The sequence below is a fragment of the Phyllobates terribilis genome, unplaced genomic scaffold (genome assembly GCF_046119375.1).
Source record: "Phyllobates terribilis strain yellow unplaced genomic scaffold, ASM4611937v1 Scaffold_1__5_contigs__length_1240528914, whole genome shotgun sequence".
NCBI lineage: Eukaryota > Metazoa > Chordata > Amphibia > Anura > Dendrobatidae > Phyllobates > Phyllobates terribilis.
In genome coordinates, this window is record NW_027362761.1 from 853,249,828 (window position 1) to 853,265,796 (window position 15,969).

Here is a 15,969-nt window from a genome sequence, read left to right on the forward strand (position 1 = left end):
TTCTCAGTGTGTGCGGGATGACAGGCTGGATGGCAGCGTTCTGCTGCGGTCCAGCCTGTCATCTCGATGTAGCAGAGCTGGAACTGTCCTGGGAACCATCAAAAGGTAAGGATGATGTTGCTTTGTTATTTTTCTTTTATTGCAGGAGATCGTTGGCTTCAGCTGGAATGGGCGTGATGGTAAGTATGGTTTAATTTAAAACAATAAAGAAATGTGTGTTTATTTCAATTAAAGGACTTTATTCTGGGTATTTGTGTTTTTTTTTAACTTTGACTATGGGGTTAGTAATTGGGGGTGTCTCATAGACGCCTCTCCATTTCTAACATGGGCTTGATGTCAGCTGGCATTATAAGCTGACATCAACCCCAGCCCTATTACCCCTCTGCCACCGCTACAGGGCAGTGGGAAGAGCGAGGCTAAGTGCCAGAATTGGCGCATCCTATGGATGCGCCATTTCTGGGGCGGCTGACGGCTGGTGTTTCTAGCCTGGGAGGGGGCCAATATTCATGGCACCCTTCCTGGGCTATTAATATCAGCCCCCAGCTGTCTGCCTAGCATTTGCTAGCTATTAAAATAGGGGGGACCCCACGTCATTTTTTTTGGGGGGTCCCCATTTTAATAGCTAGAAAAGGCTAGGTATTCAGCTGGGGGCTGATATTAGTAGCCTGGGAAGCTCCGTGGGTATTACCCCCTTCTGAGGCTTCAAACATCTGCCCCAGCCGTCTGCTTAACCTCCGCTAGAGACTAAAATTAAGGGGAACCCCACGCCACTTTTTTTTTAAATAAATCCTTTATTTTAACACTAAATGACAAGTACAGTAACCAACACTGTCACTGTACTTCTTATATATGTGACTGACATGTTTCTATCTATCTAATCTATGTGTGATGCTCTATCTTTCTGTTCTAATTTGTCAGGTACCGCTGCTGAATTGCCGGCCGGCTTCTTTAAAGAGACGGTGCATGAAAACACTATTATTTTTTTAAATAAATCTTTTACACTAAATGACAAGTACAGTAACCAACACTGTCACTGTACTTATTATATATGTGACTGACATGTTTCTATCTATCTAATTTATGTGTGAAGCTCTATTCTTTCTGTTATAAATTGTCGGGTACCGATGCTGAATTGCTGGCCGGCTTTTTTAAAGAGACGGTGCATGAAAACACTATTATTTTTTATAATAAATCCTTTAACACTAAATGACAAGTACAGTAAGCAACACTGTCTCTGTACTTCTTATTTATGTGACTGACATATTTCTATCTATCTAATCTATGTGTAATGCTTTATTCTTTCTGTTCAAAATTGTCGGGTACCGGTGTATGCCGCTGCTGAATTGCCGGCCGGCTTTTTTAAAGAGAATTTCTTCTGAGCAATTTGTCAGCTTTTGGACACCTTTGAAGGTGTTTTCTATGTGTTTCTATGTGTTTTTGTTAGCCTGACATTGGTTTTAACGGTGTTCGATTGTGTTCTAAGGTGTTCTAAGGTGTTCGACGAACAGTTCCACGAACATCCCGGTGTTCAACGAACCGAACCTGAACACTACGGGGGTGGCTCAACACTAATGATGACTGTTTCACACACAATGGCGCTTCAATGGGTCCAAAGACATATCCAAACATCTCAAGCCTCAGTAGAGACAGAAGTCCCAGTCTAATGTGAAGAGACCTAGGATTCAGTATTCATGGTGGTGATAAGAATATGCAACTAGGACCGGACAGGTGATGGTGAGGAATGATGGGGCGGGAGAGGTGAGCAGTAAGGTGAGTTTTTTAATTACATCTTACAATTTTTATACTTTGATGTCTATAAAGACTCCAAAGCATTATAAGGGACTTTACATTCTTGAAAAATAAATTCTCTGCAAAAAAAATATCAAACAAAACATGTGTACTTCTGTAAAGGACATATTGATATTCATGCTATAGCAACTCCATTTTGTCTGCTTGTTTCAAAATCATGTTATTATCTCTCCTTGCATAACATACTTCTTTCCTTCTTTTCACATGCTTTACATGGAACTTTCTCATACTAACTTTTTCTCACAAGAACATTTTGTCAGACACCCTGCTTCTGTTATCTAACTAGTCTAGGCCAGAATTGACCTTGTAAATTTCCATCATGCTTCGAACTAACGATGATAATATGACCATATATGTGTTTCCGTAATAATTACACTAACATTGGCTCTAGCCTGTAGTACTGTAGTATGGCTGTAGTTGATTGGCTATTGATATACTCAAAACAATATAAAATGCTAAGCAAAATAAACGGGATCAGAGATTCTTTTGAATCCTCTCATACAGAGCACACTGTCTCTGTCTGGTTCCCTGTTGGATTGCGCAATCAACATAATAATTTGACACTCACTTTGTCAACCGTGAAGGGCCATTGCCCTCCCTCAACAACTGGTGCCGTGACTCGGATCCCTAACCAGGGACGCCCCACCATCCCTGGACGTCCACAAAGAGAGACTTGCTTTCAAACTCCCCCACTGGAATTGGGACTGATCATCCCCCACAAAAAGCCACGGTAAGTGCACCAGTTCTTTACTAGTGATACTGACCGTTTGGCGTGGTTTCCACGTGGTGCGTGGTTGTTTGCAGTGTCTCCAGACGTCCTGGTTGGATATAGTGAAAGGTGATACTTTAAGGGGTGTAGTCCCATTAGGGGTCTGATATTGATAACTTTCAAAGCAGTATCACCTCAGATTGACAAGTGAATATTGTGTGAATCTTCCCTTCTTTAACTTCTGACAAAGATTATTAGAAGACTGAACATTGTTAGTTTCAGTCGCGGCAGGTGATCGAAGATTGAGTAGGACACGCACGTAGATATACATATATCGAGTGTCCGGAGCACTGCGAAAGCGCTCCTCCTTTCATCAGTCGAGTAAGACTTCCCCGACGGGAGGGGTGAATTAAAGTAAGTGGAACAGCTGGGAGGTGCGGCCGGACTCGTGATGTGCACAAAATTAAGGATTTTTGTCAGTTGGAAGGCAGTAGTGATTAATCAATGTTTCCGTGGAGTAGAAAGAAAGTGTCTATCATGATCGGTTGAGAGGGGAAAAGATCATTTAAGAATGCACTGAAAGTGTTTAAGTTTAGAAAAGTTTCGGAAAGTTACACATGAGATTTGTGAGGAAGGAAATATGTAGAGAAAACCAAAAGAGTAATGTCATTGTGTGGGTTGTACGGTAGATTACAGTACAAGATGTTAAATGCAGCAAGGAAGATAATGGAATGTTGAAAAGTGAATGCATGTGAAAAAAAGGTTGCGCTGAGTTTGTCGAAAGAGGGAAAAAAGTATGTGGAGGAACTTAAACGGTTAACTGAAATATGCGAGCTACCAGATAAGTTACAGCTGCTAGAATAGCAGCCTTGGCTTGATACGGAACAGCAGAGAATTTGTCAAAAAAAAAAAAAAAAGGGTGAATGGAGGAAGAAAATACAGACAATAAGGGAAAGATGCCATGTTATGAGTATTACAAAGATACTACTCTCCAGCCACCGCCCAATAATGGCGGACGGGGGGGGGGACCTGTACTAATTGCAGTCAGCAGATTATTGTGTTGCATGTCACATGCCCCTTCCAGGAGGCCCACCCCTTGCCACTACCCAAGCCACTCCTAGTGCCCCATCCTCATCTGTTATACCTATGTCTGCCCAAAGTTCCAACCCTTCCTGCAGCGGCCATGTTGCTACACCCATTGCATCACCTCCAGCCTCTGACCACATGTCCCTTTGGTGGCAGCCATCTTGGCACACCCGGAATACAGGCAGCACTACACCCGGAATGTGTATGATGAAGATCATCATGTCAGTATGTTATACATGCGGTGCGACCAAAATATGATCCCCTGGATGTACCCAGGTCACAACACTTGCTCACAGAAACAATTCAAAACACCATAACATACGCATCACAGCTTCATGAGGTCCCAACCCTAGCCCTGCCATTTATTTCCACCGGTATCTTTGCCTAATCAGATTGCAAAGAACATGTCTAGCTGTCTGCTGCCATGGCAGCTGGACAACTCTGAGGTAGTACTATTACAATATGTGGATGATCTTCTTTTGTGTGCCACCACGGAGCAAGTGTCCAGCAGGGCCAGTGTTAGCCTCCTCAAGCATCTAGCAAAACTGAATTGTCGAGTCTCAGCCTCGAAACTTCAGTTTTGCCTCGGTCAAGTGGTCTTCTTAGGCCACTGCTTTACTCAGGGTGCCAGACATCTCACAGAAGAAAGAAAGATGGCCATCTACCCACTACCATTCCCAAAAGATCCCATAGATCTGCAACAGTTCCTCGGACTATGTACATATTGCAGACAATGGATCCCAGACGCCTCACGTCTGATGCAGCCCCTATATGACGATTAAAAGAAGACATTCTGACAGGTTTCATACCGGATATGCTGTCACAACTGAAGATACATTGGTAGAGGCTGCAGCCTTACCTCCCAGTATGTCAGCACAGGAAGCAGAGCTCAAAGCTCTGACTGCAGGTTCTCCTGTGGAAAATGCTGAAAGCGTCAGATAATTGATGGAAGCGGTGCAACTACCAAGACAGTTGGCTGTCGTAAAGGTAAAAGCTCATACCCGGCCAGATGCCCCTGAAGCAAGAGGTAATGCACTTGCTGATCTCCATGCTGAGCGAGCAGCTCTTCTTCCGACACTCATGTCCATGGCTGTTACGCGGCAACAGGCCAAACAGCTAAATTCCGTGCCAACCCAGGATCAACCTGCAGAAGAGCATCAACCGGTCCCTCCAATCACAAAGCTATGCTCCACACAGCAGAAAGTCTCTAAAGAAGAACGCCAGTTGAGGAAGGAGGCGGGTGCTAAATTGATAGATGGGCTATGGAAGATGGAACAACTGCATTGTTTGCCTCGACTCCTATATCCAGCCATTGCAGCCTGGGCCCATGGACCGGTGCATCGAGGGAAGAATCAAGATTTGCTACTGGTACAGAAACTCTATTGGGCTCCAGGAATTTCCATCGTGTTGAGTGCACAGAACAAAGGTTGCACAATATACCAAACCTGCAACCCAGGTAGACTACAGAATGTACCGACAAAACACCTTGCCCAACCAGAGTATCCGTTCCAACGATTGCAAGTTGATCACATCACTCTCCCTAAAGCTGGACGATATGAATACTGCTTAGTGGTAGTGGATATGTTTTCCAGTTGGCCAGAAGCATTCGCCGTTCCAAACATGACTGCCAAGACTACCGCCAAGAAGCTGATCTCTGAAGTTGTTTGCCGGTATGGAGTCCCAGAAGTTATCGAAAGTGATCAAGGACCAGCCTTTTCCTCATGCGTGTATCAAGAAATACTTACCATGATCGGATCAACAGTGGCGCTGCATATTCCTTATCATCCACAGTCAAGCGGCAAGGTGGAGAGATTGAATGACAGACTGAAAAGGCAGTTGACCAAAATGATGCAGGAGACTACGGCCCAGTGGCCTGTGCTCCTTCCCATTGCACTATATCACATATGCACCACCCCCATAGGGAAACACAAACTGTCACTCTATGAGATATTATTTGGGTCACAACCAGCTATAGGTCGATTTACTCCACAACAATTATCAGAAGAAACAGATCATGTTGTGCAATATGTGATTCAGCTTGCCAAAGCACTAACTAACACCCAAGCGTTTGTATCATCTTCTATTCCAGATCCAGCTGATGCAGAAGGTTGTCATACCCTCAACCCTGGAGATTATGTGTATGTGAAGAAGCATGTTCAGAAACACGGACTAGAACCATTGTATGATGGACCATACCAAGTGCTCCTGACAACCCCAACAGCTGAGATGTTTTATGATAATATGTATGGTTAAACTAGGCAATACCAGGAATAGCCTACAACAGAGTACTGGCCCTTTTAATAACAAGTTCATTACCACCAGATTTGGTACATAAATTAGTATTACAGCACTCTTCTTTATGGGATCTGCCCTCAGCCACATATTGGGTCTGTGGGAATAATGCGTATAAATGACTCCCAGTCGGAGTAGGGGGGACTTGTACGTTGGCCTGGCTAACTCCAGCCATTTATCTAATTCCCCATAGTAAAGTAGATATGAGAGCCATCCCTCTTCATACCATTTATAAACGTGCCAAAGACAACACCCAATGCCCATCAGGAAGACCTCATTTAGTTCAAATGAGTATACCCAATAAGATAGCCAGTACTGTCTTCCTCTACCCCATGGTAACACAAATGTGGAAGTCACTGATTACTTAGATGACCAGATTTTGAATATTTTGGAAGTAATTAATACTACTGTTGTAGTGCAGAATCAACCTATTATAGTAGCTAATCAACATACTTTAGTGCGGGACTATTTGACAGCAGCTCAAGGAGGGATGTGTCAGGTTATAGGCCCAACCTGTTGTCACTATATTGATCCCGACTCTACCATACGGTTAAAGACTAAAATGGAAGACATTAGGAAACTCAGTGAAGAGTATAACAAACATAACGAATTGACCAAAGACAGTTGGTGGTCTGATACATTTTACTTTTTGAATCCTGCTAATTGGTTTAAAGGGATTGGTGGATGGATTGCTGGAATATTGCAAGGAGTGTTGCATATTGTTGCTTGCATGTTGTTAATATATGTCTTACTTAAACTAGTCTTTTATTGTATTCCATTTTGCATGAGGAAAGCCTGCCAGTCATCGGAGAGCAAGGAGGACGCTGTCAACCGACATCCAGTGCTACTGTACACGGACCTCCCAGATATAACCAGCATTGAGGACCTGGATGACAAGGGAATAATGACCTTTACCCGCATGCCCCAACCAACCTCACGTCTGAAGATCAGAGCTTTATGATTATATCAACAAACAAGGGGGGATGGACATGCCGCGACAGCCTCGATTGGTAACAAGGGCACTAATTGAGTGAAGACCAATGTCCCTCAGGCTCAAAGCATGACCCTGGGATAGCACCTCTATTGTTGATAATAACATAATTTTTAGGGGGGAAATGTAAAGGACATATTGATATTCATGCTATAGCAACTCCATTTTGTCTGCTTGTTTCAAAATCATGTTATTATCACTCCTTGCATAACATACTTCTTTCCTTCTTTTCTCATGCTTTACATGGAACTTTCTCACACTAACTTTTTCTCACAAGAACATTTTGTCAGACACCCTGCTTCTGTTATCTAACTAGTCTAGGCCAGGATTGACCTTGTAAATTTCCATCATGCTTCGAACTAACGATGATAATATGACCATATATGTGTTTCCGTAATAATTGCACTAACATTGGCTCAAGCCTATAGTACTGTAGTATGGCTGTAGATGATTGGCTATTGATATACTGAAAACAATATAAAATGCTAAGCAAAATAAACGGGATCAGATATTCTTTTGAATCCTCCCATACAGAGCACACTATCTCCGTCTGGTTCCCTGTTGGATTGCGCAATCAACATAATAATTTGACACTCACTTGGTCAACCGTGAAGGGCCATTGCCCTCCCTCAACACTTCAAGTCATTTTTACATGGCAGTGCATATGTTCATTTTCTTTAGAATTTAATTTGCACTTTTTCAGTTGGGTTACGGAGAGTACTCGTCTGAAAAAGACTTTCTATGCACATACCCTTAGGGCCTCAGGACACATTAGACTAACATGCTGATAACGACAAGTTTGGCTGATGGTCTAATGTGCATGTCAGCACCGGCTGACTGAAGGTCGGGAGCAGGCCCAGATTGTAATTCTGCCCTCTCTGGCAAATTCACAGTGGGCTGCAGCACTCCAGTACATAGTGGGCCTCCTGGTTTTATGGCCTTTTAATTTCTATTCATAAACAGAGGGAGTGGGTGCCTGCGCGCAGGTGTGTGGGCCCGTCCACACCCATTCAATGTTCAGTTCACCGCAGGGGTATAATGACATACAGGCCTCAGGAGGACTTTCTTTGTGGGTGGCCTCTGCTCTCCCACTTCGTTACTTCAAACAGTGGCTGTGCACCAACAGTGCTTACCCACTGCCTTCTATATAGTGTATCTACACCAGCTTCTTTGTATTTTATGCGGTATACACCAGCCCCTGTGTATCCTATATGGTGTATATACACCATCCTCAGGGTATCCTATGTTGTGTATATACACCATTCTCAGTGTAAACGGTATTTTGTATATACACAAATGTCAGTTTATCTTATGTGGAGTATATACACCAGCCTCAGTGTAGCCTAGGTGATGTACATACACTAGCCTCAGTGTAACGTATGGGGTGCATATACACCATCCTCAATGTATCCTATATGGTGTATTCCATGTGGTATATATACACCAACCTCAGCCTATCCTACGTAGTGTATATACACCAATCCCTGTGTTGTGCATCCTATGTTGTGTATATACACCAACCCTTGTGTATCTGATGTGATGTATATACACTATCGTTCAAAAGTTTGGGGTCACCCAGACAATTTTGTGTTTTCCATGAAAACTCATACTTTTATTTATCAAATGAGCTGCAAAATGATTAGAAAATATAGTCCAGACATTGACAAGGTTAGAAATAATGATTTTTATTAGAAAGAATAATTTTCTCCTTCAAACTTTGCTTTCATCAAATAATGCTCCCTTTGCAGCAATTATAGCATTGCAGACCTTTGACATTCTAGCTGTTAATTTGCTGAGGTAATCTTGAGAAATTTCATCTCATGCTTCCTGAAGCCCCTCCCACAAGTTGGATTGGCTTGATGGGCACTTTTTGCGTACCATACGGTCAAGCTGCTCCCACAACAGCTCAATGGGGTTGAGATCTGGTGACAGCGCTGGCCACTCCATTACAGATAGAATACCAGCTACCTGCTTCTTCCCTAAATAGTTTATGCATAATTTGGAGGTGTGCTTTGGGTTATTGTCCTGTTGTAAGATGAAATTGGATCCAATCAAGCGCTGTCCACAGGGTATGGCATGGCATTGCAAACTGGAGTGATAGCCTTTCTTATTCAAAATCCCTTTTACCTTGTACAAATCTTCTACTTTACCAGCACCAAAGCAACCCCAGACCATCACATTACTTCCACCATGCTTGACAGATGGCGTCAGGCACTCTTCCAGCATCTTTTCGGTTGTTCTGCGTCTCACAAATGTTCTTCTGTGTGATCCAAACACCTCAAACTTTGATTTGTCTGTTCATAAAACTTTTTTCAAATCTTCCTCTGTCCAATATCTGTGTTCTTTTGCCCATATTAATCTTTTCCTTTTATTAGCCAGTCTCAGATATGGCTTTTTCTTTGTCAATTTGCCCTGAAGGCCAGCATCCTGGAGTCGCCTCTTCACTGTAGACACTGACACTGGCGTTTTGCGTGTACTATTCACTGAAGCTGCCAGTTGAGGAGCTGTGAAGCATTGATTTCTCAAACTGGAGACTCTAATGTACTTGTCTTGTTGCTCAGTTTTGCCGCGGGGCCTCCCACATCTCTTTCTACTCTGGTTAGAGCATGTTTGTGCTCTCCTTTGAAGGGAGTAGCACACATCTTTGAAGGAAATCTTCAGTTTCTTGGCAATTTCACGCATGGAATAGCCTTCATTTCTAAGAACAAGAATAGACTGTTGAGTTTCACATGAAAGTTCTCTTTTTCTGGCCATTTTGAGAGTTTCATAGAACAACAAATGTAATGCTCCAGATTCTCAACTAGCTCAAAGGAAGGTCAATTTTATAGCTTCTCAAATCAGCCAAACCATTTTCAGCTGGGCTAACATACTTGTGCAATGGTTTTCTAGGGTTTTCTAAACATCCATTAGCCTCCTTACATAGTTAGCAAACACAATGTACCATTAAAACACTGGAGTGATGGTTGTTGGAAATGGGCCTCTATACACCTATGTAGATATTGCAATAAAAACAAGACGTTTGCAGCTAGAATAGTCATTTAACACATTAACAATGTATAGAGTGTATTTCTGATTCATTTAATGTTAGCTTCATTGAAAAAAATGTGCTTTTCTTTCAAAAATAATGAAATTTCTAAATGACCCCAAACTTTTGAACGGTAGTGTACATCAGCATCAGTGTCTCCTATGCGATGTATATATATATCAGACTTGGTGTATCCTATGCGGTGCATACGCATCAGCCTCAGTGTATTCAACGTAGCGTATATACACGATCCTCAGAGTCTTCTATATAGTGTATATACACCAGCCACTGTGTATCTTATGTGGTGCATATACAACAGCCCCTGTGTATCCTATGTGATGTATACACATTGGCTTCAGTGTCTCCTATGTGATGTATACACAGTAGTCTCAGTGTATCCTATGCAATGTATAAGTAGCAGCCTCAGTGTATCCTATTGTGTATATACGATAGTCCAAATGTCTCCTATGTGATGTATACACCATTATTTAAAGGGTTCTTAGGGACTTTAACATTGATTGCCTATCTTCATGATAGGTCATCAATGTCTGATCGATGGGAGTGCAATACCCATGTGACACACCCGCAGATCAGCTGTGTATTCCATGTGGTATATATACACCAACCACAGCCTATCCTATAGTGTACATACACAGGGTGAGGTAAAACAATTTTCATGAAATTCAGCACAATTTTTTTGTCTTTCTCTATTTGTTTCCTCACTCAGCTTTTCTCTGCTTCTCCTCCTCATCTTTACAATGAGTATAATTACACCCCAGTGAGCTTGCAGTCCATCTTATATGAGCAAGACGGATTTGAGCTGTTGGTTCAGAGTAGATGGTAAATTCGTTAGGTATGGGGATAATAAGTAGATTTTTTTGATAAAATATATTACAAAGTGTTTTATAGTCGCCTGTTCAATTGATTTATGCAAAGTTTGTTAAAAGTACAGTTCCATTTGAAACACCTTCAAAATAGCATCTTCATATATTTCTTATTTATTTTCCCCCAATGTTTAAGACAGGAAGGTATCTCTATAAAAGGAAAATAAAAGGAAGGAAAATCAATTACACAATTGTTTAATAATATTTTATTGGACTAATTTGTATAAAGCAAACAAGAAGCCAAAACTAAAATCAAACAAAACATTGTAACTAAGCATTAAAACACATAAGCCCTCGAGTTGGAAGAGTCAAGGGATCGTTCATTCAGAGTGACCGAAAACATGTGTAGAAATTAAGATTGCAGGATGCAGCTCTGAAGAGGAATCTATGGAAAATAACAAATAAATGTATCAATAATTATATAAACAGGATAAACAGATATACAGTAAAAGGGAACTCATCAGGTTCTCCAAGCTTCCCACACAGTCACCATAAGGTTAATTGTTCCATGATGTCCCACACAAATATTTTTTTCACACAACTTTAAAACTGCAGCTTGTCTTATGCTAATCTGCCAAGATTAGTCCAATGGGGCACCCTATTAATTACATTTATACTGAATTTTACTCCTAATGACTTAAGTTGGTAAAACTATAACAATAAAACCACATGTAAAAACAATTATTACAATTGATAGATGATGTCCCTTTCCATCTAAGGACATTTCCTAAAACATTTTCCATAACAAAATAGCAATGATCAAGGCAAAATTATGTGTTCAATGAAATTGGCTGATTTAAACTTTCTACTTTTATATTTCTGGCTGCAAAACAGACATCAGTGAAAATCTAGAAAGGAGGCCATTGTCTCACACAGTGAGGTTAAAACATGACTAGATGGGTTCCTCATTAACAAAAAATTCTTCAACATGCTACATGAGGCATATGTAAAGTTTATGAAGTTCTGTTTTCTCTGGCCATACTATGCCTACCTGTCACGGGGATACCGCAACAGAGAGGGGCCAGAAGATTGCAGCATCTGCTTTCATGAACTCTTTCACTGGTTAGAACTGCTTTACCATCTTATTAAACAGTGCAGGTTTTTTCCTTGCTGGCAGTTCAAGGGTTAATCAGTTCAGTTGATCTCCTGGAGCTCTCTAACCTGGATTGTCTCAGCTGTTCAGTGTTGGTCACTCCCCTCTGCTATATATGCTTGCCACTGCCACTTGGAAATTGCCAATGATAGTTCTTAGTGCTTGGTTAGGAGTTGGAGGTGAAGTGTGTGTTTGGGTTAGGCGTTTGGAGAGTTGTTCAGGAGATTGTTGCGTGGAGTTTGTTTGTGTGTTTATCCTCATCCTATCCTATTTGGTTTAACCTTCCTATATCTCACCTCTGTTCCACTCTGTTGTTTGGTGAGTGTATTTTATATGATTGTAGTTTTCATTTATCCCTGTCCGTCTTTCCTTTTTTCTCTGGTTAGCATTATCCTATACGCTTCAGCCTCACATCTTCCTGGGTATGGGAGGGAACAGATAAAGGTTAATATAGGAGCATAGCAGGGCACGTGACCCCGACTTCTGGACCTTCAAGAGTAATCTGGAGGACAGGGATAGACTAGGGTGCCCCTAGTTCAAGGGATTGGGTAGGCTCCCACAGTCCTTAGTAATTACGTAAGACTACCAGAGCATCCAACAGGATCCCTTGATCGAATTCTTTGGTGTCTTTACAGATGTTAAAGTCCCATTTTTTTTAGAAATTATGGTATACAGTTTGAAGATATTTGCAATAGAAATCTACCAGAAAAAGGCTCGATGTAAAATGACGACCTTCATCCATATGTCCTGTTAGGCCTATGGATGACATAAGTACAGTGAAGGAAATAATTATTTGATCCCTTGCTGTTTTTGTACGTTTGCCCACTGACAAAGACATGAACAGTCTATAATTTTAACGGTAGGTTAATTTTAACATTAAGAGATAGAATATCCCCAAAAAAAATCAAGAAAATCACATTGTATAAATTAGATAATTTTGTTTACATTTTGCACTGATAAATAAGTATTTGATTCCTCTGGCAAACAGCACTTAATACTTGGTGGCAAAACCCTTGTTGGCAAGCACAGCAGTCAGACGTTGTTTGTAGTTGATTATGAGGTTTGGGCACGTCAGGAGGAATTTTGGTCCACTCCTCTTTGCAGATTATCTCTAAATCAATAAGATTTGTCGGTTGACAACTCGGAGCATCAACTTCCTCCAAAAGTTTTCTATGGGATTAAGGTCTGGAGACTGGCTAGGCCACCTTACTGTGCTTCTTTTTGAGCCACTCCTTTGTTACCTTGGCTGTATGTTTTGGGTCATTGTCTTGCTGGAAGACCCAGCCACGACCCATCTTCAATCCTCTTACTGAGGAAAGGAGGTTGTTGACCAAAATCTCGCAAAACATGACCCTATCCATCTTCCCTTCAGTATGGTGCAGTCGTCATGTCCCCTTTGCAGAAAGCAAAGTATAATGTTTCCCCCACCATGCTTCACGGTTGGGATGATGTTCTTAGGGTTGTACTCATCCTTTTTCTTCCTCCAAACACGGTGAGTTGGGTTAATGCCAAAAAGCTAAATTTTTGTCTCATCTGACCACAGCACCTTCTCCCAATAACTCAGAGAATCATCCAGGTGTTCATTCGCAAACTTCAGACGGGCCTGCACATGTGCCTTCTTTTGCAGGGGAATCTTGCGGGCACTGCAGGTTTTTAAACCTTTCAGGCGTAATGTGTTACCAATGGTTATCTTGGTGACTGTTGTCCCAGCTGCCTTGAGATTATTAACAAGTTCCCCCCGTGTAGGTTTAGGCTGATGTTTCACCTTCCTAATGATTAAGATTACCCCACTAGGTGAGATTTTGCATGATGTCCCAGATTGATGTCGATTGAAAGTCATTTTGTATTTCTTCCTTTTTCTTACTATTGCACCAATAGTTGTCTCCTTCTCACCCAGCGTCTTACTTATGGTTTTGCAGACCATTCCAGCTTTGTGCAGGTCTATGATCTTATCCTTGACATCCTTAGAAAGCTCTTTGGTCTTGCCCATGTTGTAGAGGTTAGAGTCTGACTGATTAATTGAGTCTGTGGACAGGAGTCTTTTATACAGGTGACTATGTAAGAGAGCTGTTTTTAATGCAGGTAACGAGTTGATTAGGAGCGTCTAACTGGTCTGTAGGAGCCAGAACTCATAATGGTTTGTAGGGGATCAAATTCTTATTTCTCACTGCAAAATGCAAATAAATGTATCTAATTTATACAATGTGATTTTCTTGATTTTTTTTTGGATATTCTATCTCTCAATGTTAAAATTAACCTACCCTTAAAATTATAGACTGTTCATGTCTTTGTCAGTGGGCAAACTTACATAAACAACAAGTGATCAAATAATTATTTCCTTCACTATATATGTATATGCAGACACAGCTGTCCTCTAAGAAAACAGCTGATCACGGGGTGGGGGGGGTTAAAGTATCTCACAGTAATTTAGGTCATTTTCCCATGCACCACGTCATTAACTCTGGGCTCCCTTGGGGCAACTTCCTTCTTTTTGCTAAGAGATCTACAAAGAAATGTATCTAAATCATCAGAGCAATCTCATGATTAATCCTTTATTGATACATTACCTTACCTTACCTGTTGCTTTTAAAATGTGGTTTTAATTTTTGTAATCCTATTATATGTCTTGTATTCAGTGTTTGCGTGACTTTGGAGATGGGACCAGCAGTAGTAGGAGTGGTCTGGTGGTTCCCCTGTAGAAATAGCCCTGTATACTGCCTGTTTGTTTGTTGCAGTTTTTTCTATACTTTCCTTGATAAAGGACATTTTGTGGCCAATTTGTGGCTGAAATGCTGTATATTTTATTATGTTATTGCACATATTTCATATGCTATTGCACCACAAAGGATTAATCACGGGATCACTTTGGTGCCTTGGACAATTTTTTTTGTGGTTAAAGAAGCTCAACTATTTGCTTCTAGTGTGCCTTCCTTCTCCTTTACCTTATCACTGTCTTGTTTTGTAAAAGTTCTTCTCACTTCAATATGATTTATTTGTATGGTTGTGTCAAACATTCATGTAAAACATACAGTATTTTTCGGACTATAAGACGCCCCAAACCATAAGACGCACCCCAAATTTTGGGGTGGAATATAGAAAAAAAAATATTTTTATAAGATGGGAGTCCATCTTATGGTCTTAATAGGTACAGTATCTTACTTGGGGGGTGGTGGAGCGAGGGTCACAGGAGGCAGGGTCCTTCAGGAATCAGGTGCTCCAGCAGCGGGGAGTTGTGGTGGAGCAGGATTGCAGGGCCCTCTGTTCCCTTCCTCAGTAACCTGACAGCAGCAGCAGAAGAGATGCCTGGGGCCTGGCTGGGGGCCTGGCTGAGGACTTGGGGTCTGGCTGAGGGCTGGGGACCTGGCTGAGGGCTGGAGGGCTGAGGGCCTGGGGCCTGGCGGAGGCCCGATGCCTGGCGGGGCCTGGCTGAGGGCTGGGGGCCTGGCCGAGGCCTGATGCCTGGCTGGGGGCCTGTCTGAGGCCTGGTGCATGGCTGGGGGCCGGTGTTTGGCGATCGGGGCCTGCATGAGGGCCAGTACCGGGCTCTGGCTGCATGCTGCTGAGGCCTGCCTGGGGACCGGGACCGGGACTGGATGCGAGCAGTGTCTGGCTGCGGGCCGGGGTGGTGAGCGGCGCATGTTTCCGGTGTGTGAAGCCATCTTCCTGAAGCTGTGATCTACAGGAAAATGGCTGCCCGAGCTACAAGTCAGCGGATGTGCCAGCTCGGGAGGCCATTTTCCTGCGGATCACAGCTTCAGGGAGATGGCCGCGCACACCGGAAACCTGCGCCGTTCACTGTCCCGGCCAGCAGCCAGACACTGCCTGCATCCAGTCCAACCCACGCCGGCCCCCAGCCAGACACCCGCAGTATCTCACCTCCTCCTCCTTTGCTGCCGCCACCACCACGGCCGGGTTTTTGAGGTAGGGAGGCCCCGTAATCATGCTCCACTACCACCGCAGGTAGGCAACGTGTAACGGGTCAGGGAGGTGGAACCTCTGAGCTACTATACAAAGGGGCAGTCCTTGTAAGGAAGCGGGTGGCTCCCAGGTGAGGCGGGCAGGTAGACATGGCAAGTGACA

General features: G+C 42.6%; 1 protein-coding gene across 1 annotated transcript in view; it reads right to left on the reverse strand.

Moving 5' to 3' along the window:
• Nucleotides 1–10,979: 10,979 nt before the first annotated feature.
• Nucleotides 10,980–15,969, reverse strand: part of STPG2 (sperm tail PG-rich repeat containing 2) — a 1,485,896-nt gene continuing 1,480,906 nt past the window's right edge. The window contains exon 15 of the mRNA XM_073638559.1: nt 10,980–11,181. The gene's annotated coding sequence lies outside the window, so the exon portion shown is untranslated. The remainder of the gene's footprint in view (nt 11,182–15,969) is intronic.